The 22,534-nt window shown below is 44.2% G+C and overlaps 1 protein-coding gene across 3 annotated transcripts in view; it reads left to right on the top strand.

Annotated features, from left to right (window-relative positions):
• The first annotated feature begins 8,177 nt into the window (after nt 1-8,177).
• The window catches only part of CEMIP2 (cell migration inducing hyaluronidase 2), a 57,567-nt gene continuing 43,210 nt past the window's right edge, over nt 8,178-22,534 (top strand). Inside the window, exon 1 of one of the 3 annotated variants that reach the window (XM_005240666.4) lies at nt 8,178-8,312. The gene's annotated coding sequence lies outside the window, so the exon portion shown is untranslated. Of the gene's footprint in view, nt 8,313-13,981; nt 14,134-14,929; nt 15,086-22,534 lie in introns of those variants that run through there. The other 2 variants (XM_027791298.2, XM_055790741.1) reach the window with 2 other exon arrangements.

The following is a 22,534-nucleotide window of genomic DNA, read 5'->3' as shown; positions in this document are numbered from 1 at the left end:
ACGTAGGAATTTAGGCTAGCACAAAACCTGGCATGTGGTATTAGCCTCTTTAGATGAAATTATACTTGTATTTCAAACAGGTACTTGCAGTTTAGTGGGGTTTTTTTCTGATTTCCTTGTCATTTTACATACTTTTTTGAAAGAGTCTATCAATGTTATTGACTGTCCTTGTTAATGACTTAAGGACTAGAATGGGTAGATCCCAAAAAGATGTGTTTAATCTTCCTGGGCTTGACCTTTCTGCTGAGAATATCAAGTAAGACAATAATTGTTACAAAACAGACACTGAGTTGTGTAGAATTGGACTGAGAATATTGCTTGTCTTCAGTGTGCTTCCCCACAGTGGCATTAGGCAATTCCTCTACACTTTGTTTTAAACTCACTTTATAAATTCAAATCCATCATTCTTTTCATCTGCTGGAGTACTGGCTGAAGCTGACTCAAAGATAAAAGAGTCTGTATCCTGTTAGCTGTCTGCTACCCTTCAAGTAGTATTTAATGACTGTACTGTTTGTGAGACAATACTGGCAGAATGATAGGTAGACAATACTGCATTGTGAAATAAAAATGATATTATCAATGAGATAATTAAAAAAAATAATCCTATAGAACTGTGTGTAGATAGTGTGCCTGGAATTTAGTTCCAAATAGAATGCATTCTGTAAAGTTTTATAAGAGTTCTGTCTCCCTGAGGATGTTTATGAGTCTTTTCAACAAGGAAGAACTAGTGAACTCAAGCCCATCCCAATCCGGTATATTAAAAGCATATGTTGGGCCACAAAAAGCCCTGAGTTTATCCTTCTCCCTCAAGACAAACTAACTCAGGCCTGGTACTTTCGATTTAGTTCCTGTGTTTTGAACCTGCAAAGGACACACAAGTTATATTACCAAGCTCCAGCTTCAAAACAGAGGCTAAAAGTTCTTCATTTTTAAAAGATAGCTTAGATTCTGAAGTAAACATAGCATTCTAGAGATAATAGAGTCTAAAGACTGTAAGACACACATTTAATTAAACTTCAAGCTAATGAAAGAGGTATGGTAGCTGACACACCACACGTGCTTGAGTTTGCCCTTTTCCTTATCTGTTGCTACCTGCAGGACCTATTCTGAGATTCTGCATGCTGAGGCTTGAAGGGTCAAACACAGGTGCCTGAGGTCGTAACTGTTCCATGCTTTGGAGTGTGTGACAGGGGAGATTACAGCTTTGGCTTCTGTAATTCCATAACTTCTCTGAGTTTAGGCCATTTGTAATCCATAAGAGATCTCAGTGTTGCCACTGGAAGATTAAGTATGTTGCTAAGTGCAAGCCAGAAATCAAATGTACTGGTCTCATGCTCTATATTTGCCTGGTCCGTAGTAAGGCACAGCTTTTCCATTGCTAGTATTATCTAAGTCACAGAGTGGTTGGGGTTGGAGGGGACCTCTGGAGATCATCTAGGCCAACCCCCTGCTAAAGCAGCTTCACCCACAGCAGGTTGCACAGAGTTGCCTGCAGGTGGGTTTTGAATGTCTCCAGAGAAGGAGACTGCACAGCCTCTCTGGGCAGCCTGTCCCAGGGCTCTGTCACCCTCAAAGAAAAAAGTTTTTCCTCATATTCAGACAGAACTTCTTGTGTTGCAGTTTGTGCCCATTTCCCCTTGTCCAGTTACTGGGCACCAGGAAAAGAGCCTGGCCCCGTCCCCCTGACACTCGGCCTGAAGATACCTGTATGCACGATGAGATCCCCTCTCAGCCTTCTCCAGGCTGCACCGGCCCATCTCTCTCGGCCTTCCCTCATGAGGGAGATGCTCCAGCCCCCTCACCCCCTTGGCAGCCCCCCGCTGGCCCCTCTCCAGTCGCTCCCTGTCTCTCCTGAACTGGGGAGCCCAGCGCTGGGCGCAGCACTCCAGGTGCGGCCTCAGCAGGGCAGAGCAGAGGGGCAGGACACCCCCCGCACCCGCTGGCCACGCTCCTCCTGATGCAGCCCACGCTGGCAGCGGCCTTCTTGCCCACCAGGGCACACTGCTGGCCCACGGGCCACTCGGTGTCCTCCAGGCCTCCCAGGCCCTTCCCCGCAGAGCTGCCTGCCAGCAGGTCAGCCCCAGCCTGTGCTGGTGCGTGGGGTCGCTCCCCCCCGGCGCAGGACCCTACCCCTGCCTTTGCTGAGCTTCATGACGCCCCCCCCTGCCCCACTGCCCAGCCTGCCCGGGCCCCGCCGAACGGCAGCGCAGCCCCCGGGGTATCAGCCGCCCTCCCAGCGCTGTACCACCAGCAAACTCGCTGCGGGCACGCTCTGCCCCTTCACCCAGGGCGCTGGGGGGTGGGCTGAGCAGGACGGGACCCGGTGCTGAGCCCCGGGGCACAGCGCTGGCTGCGGGCCCCCAGCTGGGCTGCGCCGCTGGTCACAGCCCTCTGGGCTCTGCCATCAGCCAGGTCTCAGCCCACCTCCCTGCCCACGCGCCCAGCCCACCCGGCCTGCGCTCACCTGGGGCGGCTGTGGGAGACAACAGTCCCTGTCACTAGCCAAATTTTCAGATGTTTCCTCAATGACAAAGGCAGACAGCTAAAAGCTTTCTCTTTCTTACTTTGTCAATAAAGTGCCGACCTTTTCATATGTATTTGACAACACCAGAAATTTCACAGGAGGCCTGTTCCTTTCTTTGAACTACTATTGAGCTAGATCTTAAGTTAGAGAATTATTTAAGATCTAAACAGACTCATCAGGTGAATGCCATTTTTGTTTCACTTGGACTTCAACATGGTCAAGGAGTAAGAATGCATTGGAGAAGATGACAATTCCTAGACTTTGCTCAGGAACTGGAACAAACGGAAACTTAGGCTGAAGGCCTAAGGCTCCTGTAAACATTCATTTACTGTGCCCAGCGCTGGGCTCCCCAGATCAGGAGAGACAGGGAGCAACTGGAGAGGGGGCAGCGGGGGGCTGCCAAGGGGGTGAGGGGGCTGGAGCATCTCCCTCATGAGGGAAGGCCGAGAGAGATGGGCCGGTGCAGCCTGGAGAAGGCTGAGAGGGGATCTCATCGTGCATACAGGTATCTTCAGGCCGAGTGTCAGGGGGACGGGGCCAGGCTCTTTTCCTGGTGCCCAGTGACAGGACAAGGGGCAATGGGCACAAACTGCAACACAGGAATTTCCATGTGAACGTGAGGAAGAACTTCACCTCGAGGGTGACAGAGCCCTGGGACAGGCTGCCCAGAGAGGCTGTGCAGTCTCCTTCTCTGGAGACATTCAAAACCCACCTGCAGGCAACTCTGTGCAACCTGCTCTGGGTGAAGCTGCTTTAGCAGGGGGTTGGCCTAGATGACCTCCAGAGGTTCCTTCCAGCCCTGACCATTCTGTGATTCTGTAACATTGGGTATACCAGGATGGAAATTAAATTCTTTTAAAGGGAGGAAGAAACCACATTCTCCAGGCAAGCAATTCCAAATAAGCAAGTACCTCTTCCATTCCAGGTTTGGATTGGAATATGGCAGTAACCAACAGTAATGGGGAGTTATTAGCCATACTAACTTTTTTTTTTTTCAGTCAGGACTATAGTAATTACTAATATTTAGTTTACAATGTGATTACTAAGCTTCAGGATTAGCATCCATGAGACATATGGACCATTCACTTCTCAGGTCTTTTGTTGTGCAGCGACCTCTGTCATTAAGAAGTTGATATACAATGCCTATTTTGAAAGCTAATTCTATAGCTGCAGGCTTACCAAGGCAGATAACTAAGATTGCTTGAATATATTTGTATAGTATCTCACAAGAAACTTAAGGACACTGAATTTCAAATAATCAAATAAAACAGAATCCCTTTTTGGGGGGATGAGAGAGGAGTGATAAACTGAAGCTTAAACTTTGGAGACCAAGGGAACCCATAAATTTCAAAAAAAGAGGTCACTACTAGCAAATAATCCTTTAGACTTATATCTAGCAACGTCACTGAGTATTTGCTATACAGGATAGATAGATAGATCAGGTAGTACTGCTTTAAATTTAATGATTAAGAGGTCTGAAATAACAGTATGCAAAGACATTTGTCTCTATTACCTCATTTGAATTCATTATCTCTACATCAAGTAAATGTTTTGCATTGAGGAAGATGTTTTAGAAGTGAAAGTTGTTTGTGTACTGACTGGCTTTCAGACAAAAAAAAGTGTTTTCTTTCCCTGATTACCTGTGACACACAATACAATTTGTGAAGCTGACTAGAAGTAAGCTGTTTTCAAAAGTGCAAAATAAACAGGGAAAAACCTTTTAAAAATTCTTTCAATTAAAATGACGCACCACAAAGATGAAACTACTATATAATTGTGGGGGTTGACCTTGGCTGGCAACCAGATGCCTACCCAGCCACTCTCACTCCCCCTACTTAACAGGACAGGGGGAGAAAATACAGCGAAATGCTTGTTCATCAAGATAAGGACAAGGAGAGCACTTAACAGTTACCATCATGGGCAAAACTCAGCTTGGGGAAATTTATTGCCAATCAAAGTAGTGTAATGAGAAATAAAACCAAATCTTAAACAACCTTCCCCCCACTCCTCCCTTCTTCCTTCCTGGGTTCAACTTCACTCCAAAATTCTCCACCTCCTCCCCCCAAGCAGCACAGGGGGACAGGGAACGGGGGTTGCGGTCAGTTCATTGTATGACTCTGCTACTCCTTCCTCTTCATACTGTTCCCCTGCCCCAGCGTGGGGTTCCTCCCATGGGAGACAACCCTCCATGAACTTCTAAAGTGTGGGTTCTTCCCACAGGCTGCAGTTCTTCATGAACTGCTTCAGTGTGGATCTTTTCCACAGGGTGCAGTCCTTCAGGAACAGACTGCTCCAGTGTGGGTCCACCACAGGCTGATGGGTCCTGCCAGAAAACCTGCTCCAGTGCAGGCTTCTCTCCATAAGGCCACAGGCCCTGCCAGGAGCCTGCTCCAGCACAGGCTTCCCACTGGGTCACAGCTTCCTTTGGGCATCCACCTGCTCCAGCTTGGGGTCCTCCATGGGCTGCAGGTGGGGATCTGCTCCACCATGGACCTCCACGTGCTGCAGGGGCACAGCCTGCCTCACCGTGGGCTTCACCACGGGCTACAGGGGGATCTGCTCTGGCACCTGGAGCCCCTTCTGCCCCTCCGTCTGCACTGACCTCGGTGTCTGCACAGTTGCCTCTCTCACATGGTCTCACTCCTCTTGTCCAGCTGCTGTTGTACAGCAGTTTTTTCCTCTTCTTAAGCACTTAATCACAGAGGCAGTACCACTTGCCAATGGGCTCAGCCTTGGCCAGTGGCTGATCTGTCTTGGAGCTGGCTGGCACTGGCTGTGTCAGATATGGGGGAAGTTTCTGGCATCTTCACACAGAAGCCACTCCTGTAGCCCCCCTGCTACCAAAACCTCACTACACAAACTCAATACAATAGTAGACATGTAGAATTTGGTTTTCATCTCCTGAAAGGTGTATGCATTGAAACAGTCATGTCAAAAGTGTTAGACATTAGATAATTGAAATGAAGTAAAATAACAAACATCCTGATAATCTCTAATAAATGATCCTTCATGCATAGCAAGAGATTTGACCTAAAATCATGCATAGCTGTGGGAAACAACAGCATCCCACTTCTTTGCCTTTTTGGTTAGCAGGACTGTGAACATCTAAGGTTTCACATTCCAATTGCTGAGTGTTTCAAGGGAAGGACACAAATTTTCCCAGTCTCAGACAGGTTCTTGTTCTGATCAGTCCTGCTCATGAGCACCTCCTTTTCTGAAAGTATAAGTAGCTCACATCATACACAGTTAATATATATTTACTCAACTCAACTCCTTTGTTCTTAATTCCCCGGGATTAGAGTGTGAATCTGGTTCATGTACAGGTGGAGATTTAGTCCAAAGCCTGCATGAAGCTCATCCCAGCAGCAAAGGCCAATAAGAAACTGCTTTATTACTTAGGCCTCGCCTGAATTTTAGTCTGAACCCATGGAAAGTTCTAATTATTGTAGCAGCTCTGCACCATTGGTGATTCCTTATGCCTGTAAACAATGTCATGTATGGAAGGAAACACCACGCTTAGTGGAAAAAGTTGGCCAAACGAGCCTTGTAGACAGGCTGTAAATGTAAATGTAAATGTAAATGTAAACACAAAGCCAGCAGGACCTTTTTCTGTTCAATGTTAGTTCCTGCGCAGTCATTACCTCTGATTTTCTAAAGGTTTGGTTGTGTGGGGTTTTTTGTAGAACCCCAATTGTAGCATCATTCTTCCCAGGGCTTGACTTCAGTTACAGCTGTTTTCCATCTCCATGAAGTCTGTGCTCTGCCTAATTCAGACATGGAGAAAATTACTTTGACAGACATTATGCTATCTGTATGCTCAGCCTGAAGTTTCAGTTGAGCAATCATTGTCTTAGAAATCCTTTCTGACTGAATTTTGGACGCATTATGTACAAAAATGAAGTATGTTCCCAGCTGTAGTCTTTTGTGTTTTGTGTTTGGTTTTTTTTTTTTTTTTCTCTTGCTCCATGGAATTTTGTGGAGGTAAGACCTGACTATCAAATGTTGGTGTCCGTCCAACTTGTACATCTGGCTTGCTTTGTAAATGTGTTTCTACTGCAGTAAAATAGGCAATAGGGGAAGGGAGTGGAACTAAAAAGCAAGAGAGAAACAATAGGTTGGTAGCAAGAGGACTTGAAGGAAAACTAAGGGGTCAGCAGAGAAGAACTTTCCTGATCTAGTGGTATCTAACCTTAAGTGTATGAAGAATGGCAAACTTGCACTGAGAACACTGTCTTGCCAAGCATGTTATATGCTTTATTAGGTATTTTCTCCCTCAGTAGTTATCTAAAATCAAATAACAATGTTTGAGGAGACAACAGGGAAATGGTGTTCTATTTTCTTAAAAGAGATGGTGTGTTGCAAAGTTTCATCATTTTTGCATTGTTCCTATTTTGTAACTGACAAAGAATAGGAACATGGAATTAATCTGAAGGGCAGTTCCTTCTTAACGTACCAATCTGATTGTAGTACCATATGGTACTTAGAAGCTGTTAAGGAATCTTAAGTAAAGTTTATGCACACAATTACAGGGTCTAAACAGTTACTGTTCAGAAATAAGGTCTTGGCATTACAACAAATACTATTAAGCAAACCAGCTCAATATTCAGTGGTAACCAACAAAGCGAGAAGACTTTAGAGATGATTTGGAGAAAGAAGAGAATGAAAAGAAAGCAGTTTTTTTAACCCAAGTTGCTCATATTCTGGAGCCTGCTGCAATTCTGGTTCTGTAACCTTTAAAAAAAAAGTGCAGCAAAATTGGCAAAAGAGCAATAAGGATGGTGAGATATGAAACAGCTTCCTTGTAAGGGACAAATAAATATATTATGTTAATATGTTTAGGTTGGAAAAGAGATGAGTATGGGAGAATGTGATGGAGTGGCATGGAGAAGGTGAATAAGGAATGACTGTTTCTCTTAACAGAAGAACAATGGAGTATCATATGAAATGAGTAAGTGGAAGCTCCAAACCCAACAGAAAGAGGTATTTCTTCTTAAAAGAAGCAGTTTTGCTGCAGAACTCCTTGTCACAGAATATCATGCATGCTAGGAATTTAGGTGAGTTCAGAATGCAAGAGATTATTTCAACAGAAGCTGGTGAAAATAAGTATATCAACAGTGACACAGAGCTTGCAAATCATTGGATGACAGGGAAATAGTCCACCAAGTGTTAATGTATGTTTACTTAACATTTCTTTTTATGCTTTTGTAATCTCTTGCCATCAGCTACCGTTGGAAACAGGCTAATTTGCTATATGAACCTCTGCTCTGGTAGGGAGTTCTATTTTAAGATCACTTTACATTTTTTTAAAGAAATGGATCTGCAAAGCCAGTAATGGTCATTGTGCTTTTACCTCAAGCTCCTGTTTTAGGACCTGACTTTAAAAAAGTGGTGTTTTAGGATTATTGAATATCTCAGCCTGAACTTCCAGTTGTTTAAGGTGATACATGTTCTGCAGCACTGCAAATGTACTCTGAGAATCAAAGGATTAATTTCTGATAGGCAAACAAAGACTTCTTTTCACATTTGGCTGTCACTCATATGAGACACTTCAATTCCTGTTTTTTCTTTTTTGTGAAAAACGAAAGGTCAGGATGATATCCTATGCAGGGAACCCAACAGATAACTTTTCCTGTAACAGTGATTAGCCTTTGTATTTGTTCTTCCCCAAAAGGAAAAAGGTTCAGTCAGCCATTTGGTGACACACTGTGCTGACAGAAAACTGAAAATTTACTGGAAACAACCCCCTTCAGTTTAACATATGCATATGACTGCTTTGGTACAAAAAAAGGTGAGCAAAATTACTACCTTATTCTACAATATTATTTAAAATTGTGTCAAATGTATTTTCACTGAGTTTTAGAGAAGTTTTTATAAGAGCATAATTTTAGAGGCTTTGGTCTGACTGTATGTCAGAGTTGAGAGCCCAAAGCTTTATACAGAGATTTGCATTAGCAAATCATCTTGTGCAAGAAATGTGTGTTGCAGTGCTTGATGGAAAGTTCTTTTTCAAACTTGGATGTAATGCCACAGAAATGAACCTTACCTTAGAGTTCTAAGGTTGCAACTTATCTCTTACCTTCTCAAGGACACAAAATTTATTCCTACCTGTGTGTTTCTTCTCAGAGGTTAGTGAGTTACCAGCAAATACAGGCTTTCAGCATGTTCCCCATCTGCTTTTGGCAACAATTTAGAAGCATTATAGCTTTGTTCTTTTTCCAGATGTATTTATTGATGCTTTTTCATTATGTAATATTCCTGAGCATTTCTACTCGTGGAAATATTTATATTGTCTCTTTAATCATTATGTAATAAACAACCAAAAAAGAGCACTTTAAAATGCATTTCTCTACAGTGGAAGTAAGACTCTCTATCTTTCTGCAAGATTAAAATGACACAATTTTGTCATGTATCTGGTTTACTTGTATAGATCTTCTAATATGAATGCAGATCAGAAATCTGTGGGTTTATCTCTGCTTTTCTTGTACATTTCAGAGTCTTAACCAGAACCATTCTCTGTTAAGATAAAAGTAAAGAGCAAAAGCTTCAGGACATAAATTTATTGCATAGAAATATTATGTGCATAATTTAAAAGTGATTACACCAAGCACATGAGATGAAGGACAAATGGTCATAGTATTCCAAATAGTCTCAACTAAAGACTGGCAAGCAATTTGTAGGAAATGATATATTTAACAATTTTCAGTCTGCTTTATGGATTGTGGAATGTCTCATATCTGTTGTATATCAAAAATTTCTCACAGATATGTAAAGTCTGTAGACTGTGGCTTTTAACTTATGAGTATATCGCTGCAAACCCAACTCTCATGGGACTGACTAGCCTAACAATTTATATGGTTAGGTGTTTTTTATGTTTCTTGACTAAACAAGCAGGTAGAACCAATAGTCGTTACGGTTATATTTCTAGTAGCTCATTTAGCAATCAGTTTCCATCAATATTTCCCTTAAATGCAAGGCAAATTTACTATTACAGTTTGCTAGTAAAATTGTCATAAATGTAAACCCAATGCAAATTAAAATAAATATAGAAGTGACTTGGAAGGTTGATACCTTTCAAGGGAAGGCCTTCCAAGGAAAAAGTGTTTAAATACAGAAGACAATCACAATCACGTTTTAAATAACATTGAACTAAAATGTAAACAGAATGAGAAAATATTATTTGTGTTTCTTTATGTGAGTGGATGGATTTTTTTGGTAGGGAATTGTGACTTTTATTCAGATTATATTAAAAATTAATGCAGTATGAATTTGTTACATTTTGTCTTTCATCAAACTGCACTTTAGGAGAAGTATAAAAGGCAAAATACAGCTTCCTTGTACCCATATTTGCATTGTGGTTTGTTTTATTTTATTTTTTTCTTTTTCTTTTTATCTGTTTTCTGCTCCCCTTCATGTTTTCCATCTATGTATATCCTGTTCCTCAGTTATCCCATGATACTTGCTCTTCATGTTTATTTTCAACTACCCTTTTAAAAACCCAGTTACAACCTTTAGTGCACTCTATACTCGCTTCATTAAGAGGAATATTGAAATTATTTTGCTGATTCACTGTCAGTGTCTGATTACAAAGAAGAAAATCTAAAAGACACACACAAATAAATTTATTTCTGTTGTTGAGTTTCAAGAGTATCTCATTTTTATATGACCCAGAATCTTGAAATTCTGACATGTTTCTCCACTGTAAAATTTTTGGTAACAAAGTGAAGGGTGAAAATAAATGTAGGACTTAGGCAGAACTCAGTAAGGGGTCATTAGGGGAAGCTTGAGGGAAGTTGGTGAAATCCTTGAAGCAGTCAGAGCAGATACTGGAGTGTTGAGGCCACATGTCTCCTGTCAGCAATCGCTGCTGTAGGGGACAGTCATTGTCACTAATTTAAAAGACTATTTGTATACAACAGGTAAGGACTGAACCCAGACTTCCGAACTCCTGTATCAATGCATTTGCCAGACAACACAGTTGTGCTTTTTTTAAGATGAATTCTCTAATTATTTTCTTCACACTTTTTTATAGACCTGCAATAACAAAATCAAGTGTATATGGGTTTGTTTTGACACACATAAAGAAAAATGACATGATCGTTCAATGGGCAAGGGAAAACAGTACACCGAAACTGTTCTCTGCTAAAACTTGCTTACAAATTATTTCTGCATTCCCTCAGGATGCATTTTAAACTCTTGCCTTCTCCTTTAAACTGTTGCTATATTTTGTTAACTGCTGTTAACTTTGGTTGAAGCACATTACGTGCTGTTACCAAAAGCAAACCTCCCCTCAGCCTAGGCAGCCTTTGTATTACTTCAGGAATTTAACTTTTTTTTGTTACTCAATGCATTAGACTCCCAGAAAGATAATTAAAAATCCATGTGTTTAGTATGATAATTTTAAACACAGCTACTATATGGAAAAGGTATTACCACCGAGTACCTGGGACATATGCCAGAACGGCTGAAATAAGGAAAGAAATATGTATGATTGCTCTCTTACCTCATTTGACCAACAGTAAGATTTTCTAAATCACAAGGATCTGGATGGAAATTCAGAGAATAGAACTTAATTTTAAGTAGTAACTGGATATACATGTCAATGTTGCTCACCCCCTCCATCTCCTAGTACCTCTTTTTGTTCAGGACAAAGTTGGCTTCCTTCTCGCTTACTTTGAAATCACCAGACCGTAATGACTGCATCAATGACCACTTTCAAGTCTATCTTTTGCTATTTTAAAGCTTTGGGTTATACACTTGGCCAAGGTTTTTTCTACCGAAACCCAAAGCATTGTGATAAAAGAAACCATACCAGATGGAAATGTAATTCTCTAGTGTGTCATTTGAACTTGATACAGACAACGCAAATACTCAGGTAATCTTGAAGTCCAATCTTGCACATGGTTACAGGGTTTAGGGATTGTTTTATTCAAATTTATCCATCACACTACAAAATTATAGTTGTTGGGTGATAATTCCATTCTATAAGAGATTCAGTGTTTTTACAGCTGATAGGCATTTGTGATTTGCCTAAGACTAAAAAGTCTGTGTTGTGCATGTTGTCTAAATGTCATGGTTTAACTCCAGCCAGCGACTGAGCCCCACATAGCCGCTCACACACACACACACGCACACGCACACGCGCACATGCACACACACACACACACGCACGCACGCACGCACGCACACAGACACACACACTGGCATGGAGGAGAGGATTGGAAGAGAAATGTGAGAAAACTCGTGGCTTGAGTTAAAGACAGTTTAATAGGGTAAGTAAAAGCCATGTACGCAAGCAAAGCAAAGCAAAGAATTCATTCACCACTTCCCACCAGCAGGCAGGTGCTCAGCCATCTCCAGGACTGCAGGCTCCATCACATGAAACAGTTACTTGGGAAGACAAACGCCTCCTTCTTCTTCCCCCAGCTTACACGTACTCAGCATGCTCTCCCGTCGTATGGAATATCCCTCTGGCCAGTTCGGGTCAGCTGTTCTGGCTGTGTTGCCTCCCAATTTCTTGTGCCACTCCAGCCTGCTCACTGGCAGGGCCCAAGAAACTGGGAAGTCCGTGACTCGGTAGAAACATTACCCAGCAACAACCAAAAACATCCCTGTGCCATCAACATGGTTCTCACATGAGATCCAAAACACAGCACAGCACCAACCACTAAGAAGAAAATTGAACTCTGTCCCAGCTGAAACCAGGACACTAAAATACACAGGTGCACACACATACACACGCACACACATGCATACATATATAATACAATATATTTAGCTTCAAAATACTTGATGTAGAAGTGTTTCAACTTTATGCTCCCATATAGTAGTACTAGCAAACATCTACCCAGGTATCACTGAAATGTGCTCTTTGCAGGCTTACGACTGAGAATGTTGATCAGCAGTCTGTGTTTCTCAATTCTGCATACAAGTATATAAAAAGTAAATACTTTCTGCTCCTGGACTCTGTCTTTCCAGTACATAAGCAGTGCTTTGCATTACTGAAAAACAGAAGTATTTGAAGAGTAACGTATTTGAAGAATTTAGTTCTCCTATTTAATGAGATCAGAAAACATATCCATCTGGCAAAATCACCTTTACAGATATTTTTTGTGGAAGTACTGCATGAAGTAAAAATAATCTCTCAAAGGAGAGGAAAGGCTTGACCCCAAATATTTTATGGAATACAGGGATCTTCACAAATTAAATTACATGAACATTTTGTTACAATTAGCATTCCTGAGTAATAATTCAGCATTATTTTTTGTACAGGATTATACAATGAAGGATAATTGAGTGTTTGATATTAAAAAAACAACTTTTGGAAGTTCAGACATATTAAATACAGTGCATGCAGTAAAAACAGGACACCTACTACATATTTGCTAGATTTTCACTGTAGACTAACACAATTTACCCATCCAAATAGACAATGAATTAATAATTGGACATGTGCATTTCATGGACTAACATAATATTACGTGTGTAAAATGGATGTCCAGTGCCATGCTGGCTTTTTATTTGGTTTTGGGTTTGGGTTGTTTTTGAACTGGGCATTTTTATTCGATGGAAATGTTTGAATTTCACATTAAACAAAGGCAAGCTACTTTCAATTTCATTTTTGCCGAAGTCGTTGGCAAATGTTAAATATTCAGTTTGCATGTGCATATGTTGAAATGAGGCAGATTTACAATCACACGTGTTAGAAGGATTGCACTCCTGGGGATTTAAAAAAAAAAAATCAAGCTGAAGAAGAAGGCATAAAATCAGGGAGACATGATCAAAGTGAAGATCAAACTGCCTTATTCATACACCTAAGGGCTTCCTTCCCTGTGGTTTAGTGAGAAGGGCAAGTCAGAAACTGTCTCAAGCCTTTTGGTGTTTATGCAGACAATTCTCTGTTTTGAGTAAAAGTATCACTCTAAATCTCAGTCCAGAAAGCCTGACCTGAAGCTCAAGCTGTGCCGTGGAGCTGCAGCCACTGCCACCGCTTGAACTAGTGCAGCTGCTCGTTCCATCACTGTCCCGGCACACAGCAAGTGCTGCTCAGCGGTGCAGCGGTTTGCAGCTGTGCTGCCCTGAATGCTGCAATCCTCCTGAAACACGGCGAGCGAAGGATCCCAGCGCATGACCGCCAAGATTTCAGACCAATCGAAGTTGATTTGCAGTTTATTACTTAGTCACTAGGTGTCTCCATACGCTGTAAGCAAACAGACTATGCTGACTGGTAAACAAAGAAGAAATCGCTGGAACTAAAACTAAAGTTCCGCGGGGCAGTGTCTATAGGAATTTAAATGAGTTATCACTTCATTTCCAGTCTGGAATTTTCCCAAGGAAATAATAATGTTGGAAAACATTGGCTGTATTTCCCGAACCATGTCATTGAATGCTTCTCGAATCTGATCAGGGTGCTTTTTTTTTGCTTTTTTTTTAAAATTTATTTATTTATTTTATTTATTTTTTTTAAATTTGTAATTACTTTGGCCCAACCTCGACGCACTGGAAACGGTGGGAGGTCCCAAACTTAAAAGTAGCCCGATGTCAGATCTACATCAAAGCTGACAGACAGCCTGGGAGGCTGAGGTGCCCTGGAGCTCCGGGTCCCCAGCAAGGTAAGTCCTAGAGTTTCACAGTGCCTCTGAGTTTCTAAACCAGATTGATCTTTGCTGTGCAACAGCTGCCGGCAGTAGTTCCTTGAAATTCAGAACATTTTTTGGCTTAGTTTGATTTTACTCCAAATCAGACTTAAAAAAAAAATAATAATTTCCAGAAAGCAGAATCTGATTTTCCAGCCAGCTCTTTTCCCAGGTCGGAGACTGCCCGGGCTACGGCTTTTGTCAGTGACTTTATTCCCTTTCAGCCCGGCAAGCCTGCACGTGACGGCAGCCGCAAGGTACCTTTCTGTCTTTCACTCGTGTCGCCTCTCACGCTCGCGCCGTGTCGCTCCCCGGCGGCAGCGCCCCGCGCCCCTGTCCCTGCTCCCCCACAGCGCGCCCCTTCTGCATTGGCAGCACCTGTGCGCTCGTATTGCGGCATTTTCTTCATTTTTTGTTTTGTTTTGTTTTGTCGGACACGGGCATCCAACATTGCGCTCGGCACTTTAGCTGTAATTTAGTTATTTCCACGCCGCCCGCGGGACAGCCGTGGGCCAGGGCAGGCGCGCAACGCGACTCCGTGCCTCCTCCCGGCCCCCAGCCCCGGCTGCCACCGGTGTGAGGCCCGGGGCCGCCGCCGCCCCCCGGGCCGGAGCCGCCCCAGCACCCCCACGGCCGTGCCGGGCCGGGCTGCGCGGCGCCAGGCGGAGCGCGGAGCGGGGCGGCCTCGCTCCTCCCCCGGCGCGGGGCGGGAGCGGCGGGAGGCGGGGCCGCGGCGCGGGGCGCAGGCGACTCCTTTCGGGGCCGGGGATCGTCGCCCCGGGGGGGTTGCGGCCGCTGCCAATTGCGTAAGGGCGGCAGCCGGGGCGGGGAGCGGCGGGAGGTGGCGAGCAGCCGGGCGGCCTCCCGCCGTGTCCGGGGCGGGGAGCGCCATGCCGCCGCCCTGAGCGCGCCGCCGCGCCGGGCCCAGGTGAGTGCGCGCCCGGCCGGGGCCGGCGTCGGGGCCGGGGAGCGGCGGGCGCCGCGGCGGGGCGGGACCGGCTGCCAGTGTGGGCGAGCCGCCGGGGCGCGGGCCGGCCTGCTGCGGCTGCCCGGCCGGCCGCTGCGGTACCGGCCTCTTTTGTTCCCGGGGCCGACGGAAGGGGGAAGGTGGGGGGGGGGAGGGGAAGGGAGGAGAGGGGAGGGGAAGGGAAGGGAAGGGAAGGGAGGGGAGGGGAGGGAGCGGCGGTAGCCGGCAGCCCGTCGGGGAGGGCCGGCGACGGGCCCAGCCGCGGCTGCCCGGAGGAGCCGTCTGCCCCACCCGGGGCCGTGCGCCCCCGCCGGCAAGGTGCGGGGTCCGCGCCGCTCCGCGGGGCCTGGCGGCAGGTGCCGTGGGGCGCGTTGGCCGCGCTCCATCGCCTTTGTGAGCGCCCCGAAATGGCGCTGGGAAGCCGGGCTGTGCTCGGGCCATTTCCACGGCCGTAACTCCGCTGGGACCTGCCTTGACAAGCATCCCGGAGTGCCTGGGTTATTATGGTCTGCTTGTACTGTGCCTGCTTTACTTGCCCGAAGGCATGGAGGAAACAGGGTGGGAGCTGTGCGGCTCAGCCCTTCTCATAGAGGAGGGTGTACGGTGATGAATGGCCAACAGTTGTGCTACGTTACAGCTTAGGGAGGTGTGTGTGCTGAAGAAGATACTACCCTTGTTTATATTTTAAATGTGAACTAGTGGCATGGGTTCCTTAAAAGGGAAGAGATTCTATATTCCTGAATAGTTATAAAAACAAGATAGTGCCTGGGGCTTGACAAAGGGAATGCACTAAGGAAGATAAAGCAGTACTTCAGATCTGTGGGTGGTGGCATCAGTCAAGTTCTGATGAATCACAGCAGAAGCTTTCCAACAGTTCATCGACATTACTGATGTGAAATGGCCCACGGGTAGCAGTGGGGAGGAGGGGAGGTTCATCTTTGTTCTTAGGAGTCTGGCTCTCGGATGTCTTTGTCTGCACGGGTCCTGCGTGCCGCCTGCGCGGGTGTGCAATCTGCCAGATCAAGTTTGTTGGGCCTTGTGCCCTCTCCCTGCTATTGAGCATCCAGCAGAGTGTGTGCTGGGGGCTGCCCCTGAGCAAAGTGTCCAGAAGAATTAACGGTTCTGTGTAAATCACAGGTAATGCCCCCAGCTACAAAGGAATTCAAGGGATTCGGGCAGAAAAAAGAAAGGGGGGATGAAGGTTGGAGACTGGTGCTGTGAGGTCCTTGCTAAAGTGAGATCAGAACTGTCTTCTGAAATTTAGCACCTGATCTGAACAGTATTTGTGGCATGCATCTGTTTTGAGACATGGATAGATGTTTTTTTCCGTGTTGGACCCTTGGTTTTTTTAATCATGAACGTTAACACTTTAGCCGCCACAGTATTTTCTGGGGAAAGTGGTGGTGAAGGTTGGGTGGAAGCTTTTAACCTGTTCATCAGATGTGTTGCTAACTGGTGGAGACACTAAGCAGTAGAGGATGGTGACCCCTGTGTGGAAAACCTGTTGTTTCCAGCAGGCCCTGTAAAATCCACTAAAGGTTTCCCAGCTGTAACTGGTCCCATGACTGGAAGAAGTTACCATTTGGTGGCACAGTTCACTTTTCTTCCAAGTTGACAAACCAGGGGATGGGCTAAGGGGATAAAAAGGTGGTGTTTCCACTTACAGTGTGAATTTACAAATAGGTACAGCACAAGGAGATCTAGGAACTCTCGGAGCCTGAAGAACAAACTGGGACTTTATCACTTATTTTACAGCTTAATTTTTAAAATTTTTTATTTAAAACTCAGTTGATACATATCTAAATAGCTGGTATTTGAAAGGAGGTTAGGAGCTTTTGTTTCCTTGAGTAGTGAATGATAGGGTGCAGTGGGACACATGCTTTTCAGTCTGATTTAAATACGTCAAAACAACATTCTTATCGAAGATGGAAATAGATGCCTGTGTACCTTGCATATTCTGGATTTACAGATAAGTTATCAATTTCCTTTCAATACCAAGTACAGTGATTAACTTCCTTTACCATGTGTCCACCACGTTGCAGAAAAATCTTGAAAAAACTGTTAGCATACTATTTTTGTGCGGTTTGAAATCAGTCAATTCAGCTTCTTAATGTAGAAGTTGTCTTCATAGAAAATGAGCAGTATTCTGCAGGACTTACTTTCTTCCACTTGAGGAAAGAAAGATGAATATTAGAAATATCAAGGATGTTATGCAGTGATTCAGTTGCGTATATCTTACCTGTTGAGTATGAAGTAGCCTTTTGCTTCTTTACCCTTGGGAAGGCACTGACCACCCTCTCTGCTGGGATCAGAGCTCCACCTCCTCTTTGTTCTGCCTTGAACTGGAGATGGGGGGGAGTGGGGGAGGAGGGGGAACCTGTTCCCCAGTGTTTGCTGGGAGCTGACGCTACAGTCTCCGCAGCTGTAGAGGTACCCCTGCTACCGCTGCCCTGCAGCTAGAAGAGCTCCTTGGCTGATGGGCCACATTATGCGTCTCTGCAAGGAAGCTTGCCCCACAGTGCTTGCAGGGACTCTGCTCTTCACCTTCTGCATGCTTGCTTGCACCAATGATTTAAAAACTTCAGACACAAATTAGGGGGGAGATTATAATCTGGTAAATCTCACTTTCTGTATATTAAAATACACTTCGGACTGTGCTCCTATTGTACAATGTATCTGTAACGTTCATTTTTTGCCTTAGCAAGGGAGTTCTGTAAAATCATCTGACATATACATGAAAATGTGGTTAAAATCTGTACTGTAAATTACAGTTCCTTGTTTGGAATCTAATCATGATTGTGCTTAGATCCCTTTTCAGTTTATTTTTACTAAAAAGGATTTCACTACTGATTTAATGGAGATGTTTTTGGCAGGACAAAGAGGAATGAATTGTTTGTAGATGTGGGTGTAAAAATCCGCAAAAATGTTTTCTTGGAATAGTAATACTGAGAAAGGAAATGGAGTGTGAGTAGAAAACTATATACCTTGAAGAAAGATGTGAGGGAGAAAAGTGGTGTATTTGCCAATATGGAAAGGAAATACTGAAGACATTAAAGAATGCATACTTTAGAACTTGTCGCTGATTCTGTTCCTTTGTTGTGAAGTAGGTTAAAAGGCAGTGTACAAAGGAATGTACTGGTAGCTCTTCTTTTTGGGGCATGGGATTAAGAAGGGGAAAAAAAAAAGATAAAAAGTAGTGCAGTCATGCAAAATTACTGGCTATACCTGGCAGGATATAGCAGGGCTTGGCTGTTGGGTGCAAAGTTCTTGGGAGTTTCCTAGAAAGGAATTTACCACACTAGTCCAAAAGTAAGAATGCAGCTACCAGCTCAGCAGAATGAATGCTTAATGGTGAATTAGAAGGCTTTGTTTTGCTTTTTGAAGACTTGCTTCTGTTACAAGATAACCAAAATATGCTGTTTGTGATTTATTTTTTTTACAAAAGGGAAATGATGGAAAATGCTTTTTCTTTTCTAAAGTTGTACAAGTATTTTATGTTGTGTAAGCTAAATCAGTGTATGTTATTCACCAGGCTCCTGGCATCTGTTGATATCTTAGAGCCACAGAGGATGTGGGCATTCAGACAGTTGAGTTATCCTGCATTAGGTTAGCTGTAGAGATTTGTTTCACAAGACTGTTGCTTTTAAGGCTTTGTGCTTTCATGGGTTTAGCTAATATGTGCCCTGTCCTTTCCCTCGAGGCCACGATTCCTACAGCAAAATGAAAACTGTGTTTCAGCTACTGTGTGTCAGTCTGGCATGGTAATTTAAGCTGTCAGGTGAAGGTGTAATTTGTGCTGGTAATGTCAACAGATGATTGCAGTGGCTCTCCTGGGAAGGTATTTGGCCCTTACAGGCAGAGGCGATTTTCAAAAAGTCAAGGCAGAAGACAACAATTAAATGAGATCTTAAAGCATAGTGGAAGAATAGCCACATCGTATCAGTTAGAGTGTCCATCCAGACAATTAGCCAGTGTCTGACAGTGATGAGTAACAGATGTATGGTTGTGTAGTATCTTTACTGGACTACTGCTTCCAGCCTCCCAACAGTTCATGGTTCAAGGACTTCCAGAACTCAAGGCAGTATTATTTATGCAACAATTCTTAATGACATCTCTTCTGCAGCCTTGTTGCTCTTTGATCCTGTGTAAATTCTTGAAGTCTGTAACGTCCAGTACTGAGTCAGGTTCAGAAACCTCTTTTTCCCCCCCCTCTTTTTCCCCCCCCTCTTTTTTCCCCCCCCCTCTTTTTCCCCCCCCTCTTTTTCCCCCCCCCTCTTTTTCCCCCCCCTCTTTTTCCCCCCCCTCTTTTTCCCCCCCCTCTTTTTCCCCCCCCTCTTTTTCCCCCCCCCTCTTTTTCCCCCCCCTCTTTTTCCCCCCCCCTCTTTTTCCCCCCCCTCTTTTTCCCCCCCCTCTTTTTCCCCCCCCTCTTTTTCCCCCCCCTCTTTTTCCCCCCCCCTCTTTTTCCCCCCCCTCTTTTTCCCCCCCCCTCTTTTTCCCCCCCCTCTTTTTCCCCCCCCTCTTTTTCCCCCCCCTCTTTTTCCCCCCCCTCTTTTTCCCCCCCCTCTTTTTCCCCCCCCTCTTTTTCCCCCCCCTCTTTTTCCCCCCCCTCTTTTTCCCCCCCCCTCTTTTTCCCCCCCCCTCTTTTTCCCCCCCCCTCTTTTTCCCCCCCCTCTTTTTCCCCCCCCTCTTTTTCCCCCCCCCTCTTTTTCCCCCCCCTCTTTTTCCCCCCCCTCTTTTTCCCCCCCCTCTTTTTCCCCCCCCTCTTTTTCCCCCCCCTCTTTTTCCCCCCCCTCTTTTTCCCCCCCCTCTTTTTCCCCCCCCTCTTTTTCCCCCCCCTCTTTTTCCCCCCCCTCTTTTTCCCCCCCCCTCTTTTTCCCCCCCCCTCTTTTTCCCCCCCCTCTTTTTCCCCCCCCTCTTTTTCCCCCCCCCTCTTTTTCCCCCCCCCTCTTTTTCCCCCCCCCTCTTTTTCCCCCCCCTCTTTTTCCCCCCCCTCTTTTTCCCCCCCCTCTTTTTCCCCCCCCTCTTTTTCCCCCCCCTCTTTTTCCCCCCCCTCTTTTTCCCCCCCCTCTTTTTCCCCCCCCCTCTTTTTCCCCCCCCTCTTTTTCCCCCCCCCTCTTTTTCCCCCCCCTCTTTTTCCCCCCCCTCTTTTTCCCCCCCCCTCTTTTTCCCCCCCCTCTTTTTTTTTTTATTCTTTCTTGAAAGAGACATGAACAGTCATTCCAGTTCTCAGTACAACTTCTGACTGTGCGGACCTGTGTCATGTACCCTCTGTCTTAGTCATCCTTTTCCAGAATGAAGAATCCTTTGGGAGTTCATACAGCTAAGAGGTGCTGATGTCACAGTTGTTGCTCAGTGGATGTAATTTCGAGGTCTTAGCTTATTTTTTTTTTTTTATGCTTTTAATGCAGACTCATTTAACTTGGCTCATATAAATGCAAGAAAACTCTAAAAGGATGCAGCTGTGCAGCTACAGCAATTCAGCTTCTCAAGGAGCATTGTTTTCTTTGTGGCTGATGCACAAGTGAAAACTACAGAGAGAATCCTTCAAGTAAGCAGAACAAGGAGTGGCATATCATTTACTGAAATTTGAGTTGGACTGAAAAAAAGTTATATGACCTTCAGAGCTTTACCTGAAAAGAAAACCAGGATAAATACAAAGGATCAGGATGAAGAAGAAATACATGTATATACTGTTATGGAAAAGAGCATGTTATGCTATGATTCATGTTTTAGATATACTTTAAAGATGACACTGGTTATTAAGTGATTCTGTCAATACAGTCAGGAGTTTCTTGGTGGTTTTATGCTTATATGTGTTAACCAAAGCTAATTATGGGGTCTGACTCTTTTTCCCCCCACTGCTTATTATATTCTGTATGGTCATATATGCTGATAATCTATTTATGAGAGCTTTTCTGATATCATAAGAAAACAGGGATCTAATCTCACCTTCTACCTCTTGAATGGATTGCAGGCCAGGACTTGTTTCATCAGTGATTCAAGGTAGTGGCAGAACTGGGCTTCACTTCTCTGGAGTGTGTTACCATTACATAGAAAATTTTTCTGCAGTGGAATCCTAAGCTGTAGCTGTTTTGGATGAGACTTTTGCTCTTCTGGGGACTGCAGGTATCTGTAAATACCACTACTTACTGTCAATATAAGAAGTAGTTAAAAAACTTGTATCTTCTTCTGTACCATCATCTTCAGATTCTCCAAGATAAATGCTGCAATCTGTTACTTTCACACAGAAGATGTTGACTTAAACTGAGCTATTTATTTGCTTGAAAGTAGACTTGTACTCAAATGCATCGCTGAGCTGAGGGAGACCAAAGTGTTCTGTAAACTAACCCTCACAATGTCCCTGTGAGACTAGTGACCACTTTTTTTCTTATGTTACAGGCTTGGGGCCCAAATAAGCTGTGACTCAGGCAGCAAGCTAATGGCAGATGTGTGATTAAAATGCAAGTTTCCACTCTTGGTCTCTTATGCAAGTTATTAAATCTTTCTTTTCTGAAAATGAGAGAAACAGTAAAAATTATTCCATTCATGTTGCCTATTTCAGCACACGTGCCATATGTCTGGTGTGCTGTCATGGATCCTCTGGTTAAGTCATTGGTTGATTCACTTCTATGCAAAGAAACAAGTGGTTTCTGAATAATTTCCTCAGGCAGAACATGCTATTGTTTTAAAGATGAATGAAAAACAGAATAGAGTTCCCCAATTTGTAAGTGTTTTATAAAGAGTAACTGTGTCAAAAGAAACAAAGGGGGGAAAAACTGAAGTCAGTGGAAGTATCAGGCATCATTTTAGCTACACAGACTACAGTTCAATGCTGTGGCTTCTGGCTTGTGTTTCTTTGTTTCGGTGATGTTACAAACGTACTAGAGCAGACTGAAAATAAGTGACTTGTGGTCAGTCAGGAGCACTTGATGCTTGCAGGGTAATGTTTAGTATCCAGGAATTGGAGAAGAACAACATGTCCCTGCAGTTTCTGCAGTAAGATGCATCTCTGCAGAAAAACTGTGAAAATCCCAACATTTTGTACGTGAACTTTCTGAAAAATTAGGTATTTCATCTGCTGCATCAGATGCTTTGCTGACAGTAAGTGAAACCAAGTGACTGCTGCAGAGCTCATTCATGCAAACCGTGGGTCAAGGATAAAAGCTCAGTTGTCACTGGAGAGGGAAACCATTTTACTTGTACCAAAATCTGCTTTGCCTCTGATCTTTCATCCCCATCCTTAATGAGACCTACCAAATGCCTTGTTTCAGAAGAGGCTAGGAATTAAATTCATGCCTCCTGTATGCTGTAAGCCATGAACCGCAGAGTGGTTTTGATGATGTGCTGTGGCATCATACTTGTTATCACAGACAAACTCATATTCCACAGGCTACAAATACCTGTCTCCTT

This window comes from Falco peregrinus, chromosome Z (genome assembly GCF_023634155.1).
Source record: "Falco peregrinus isolate bFalPer1 chromosome Z, bFalPer1.pri, whole genome shotgun sequence".
Taxonomy (NCBI): domain Eukaryota; kingdom Metazoa; phylum Chordata; class Aves; order Falconiformes; family Falconidae; genus Falco; species Falco peregrinus.
Note: the sequence above shows the minus strand (reverse complement) of the source record. Positions and strands in the feature narration are given on the sequence as shown.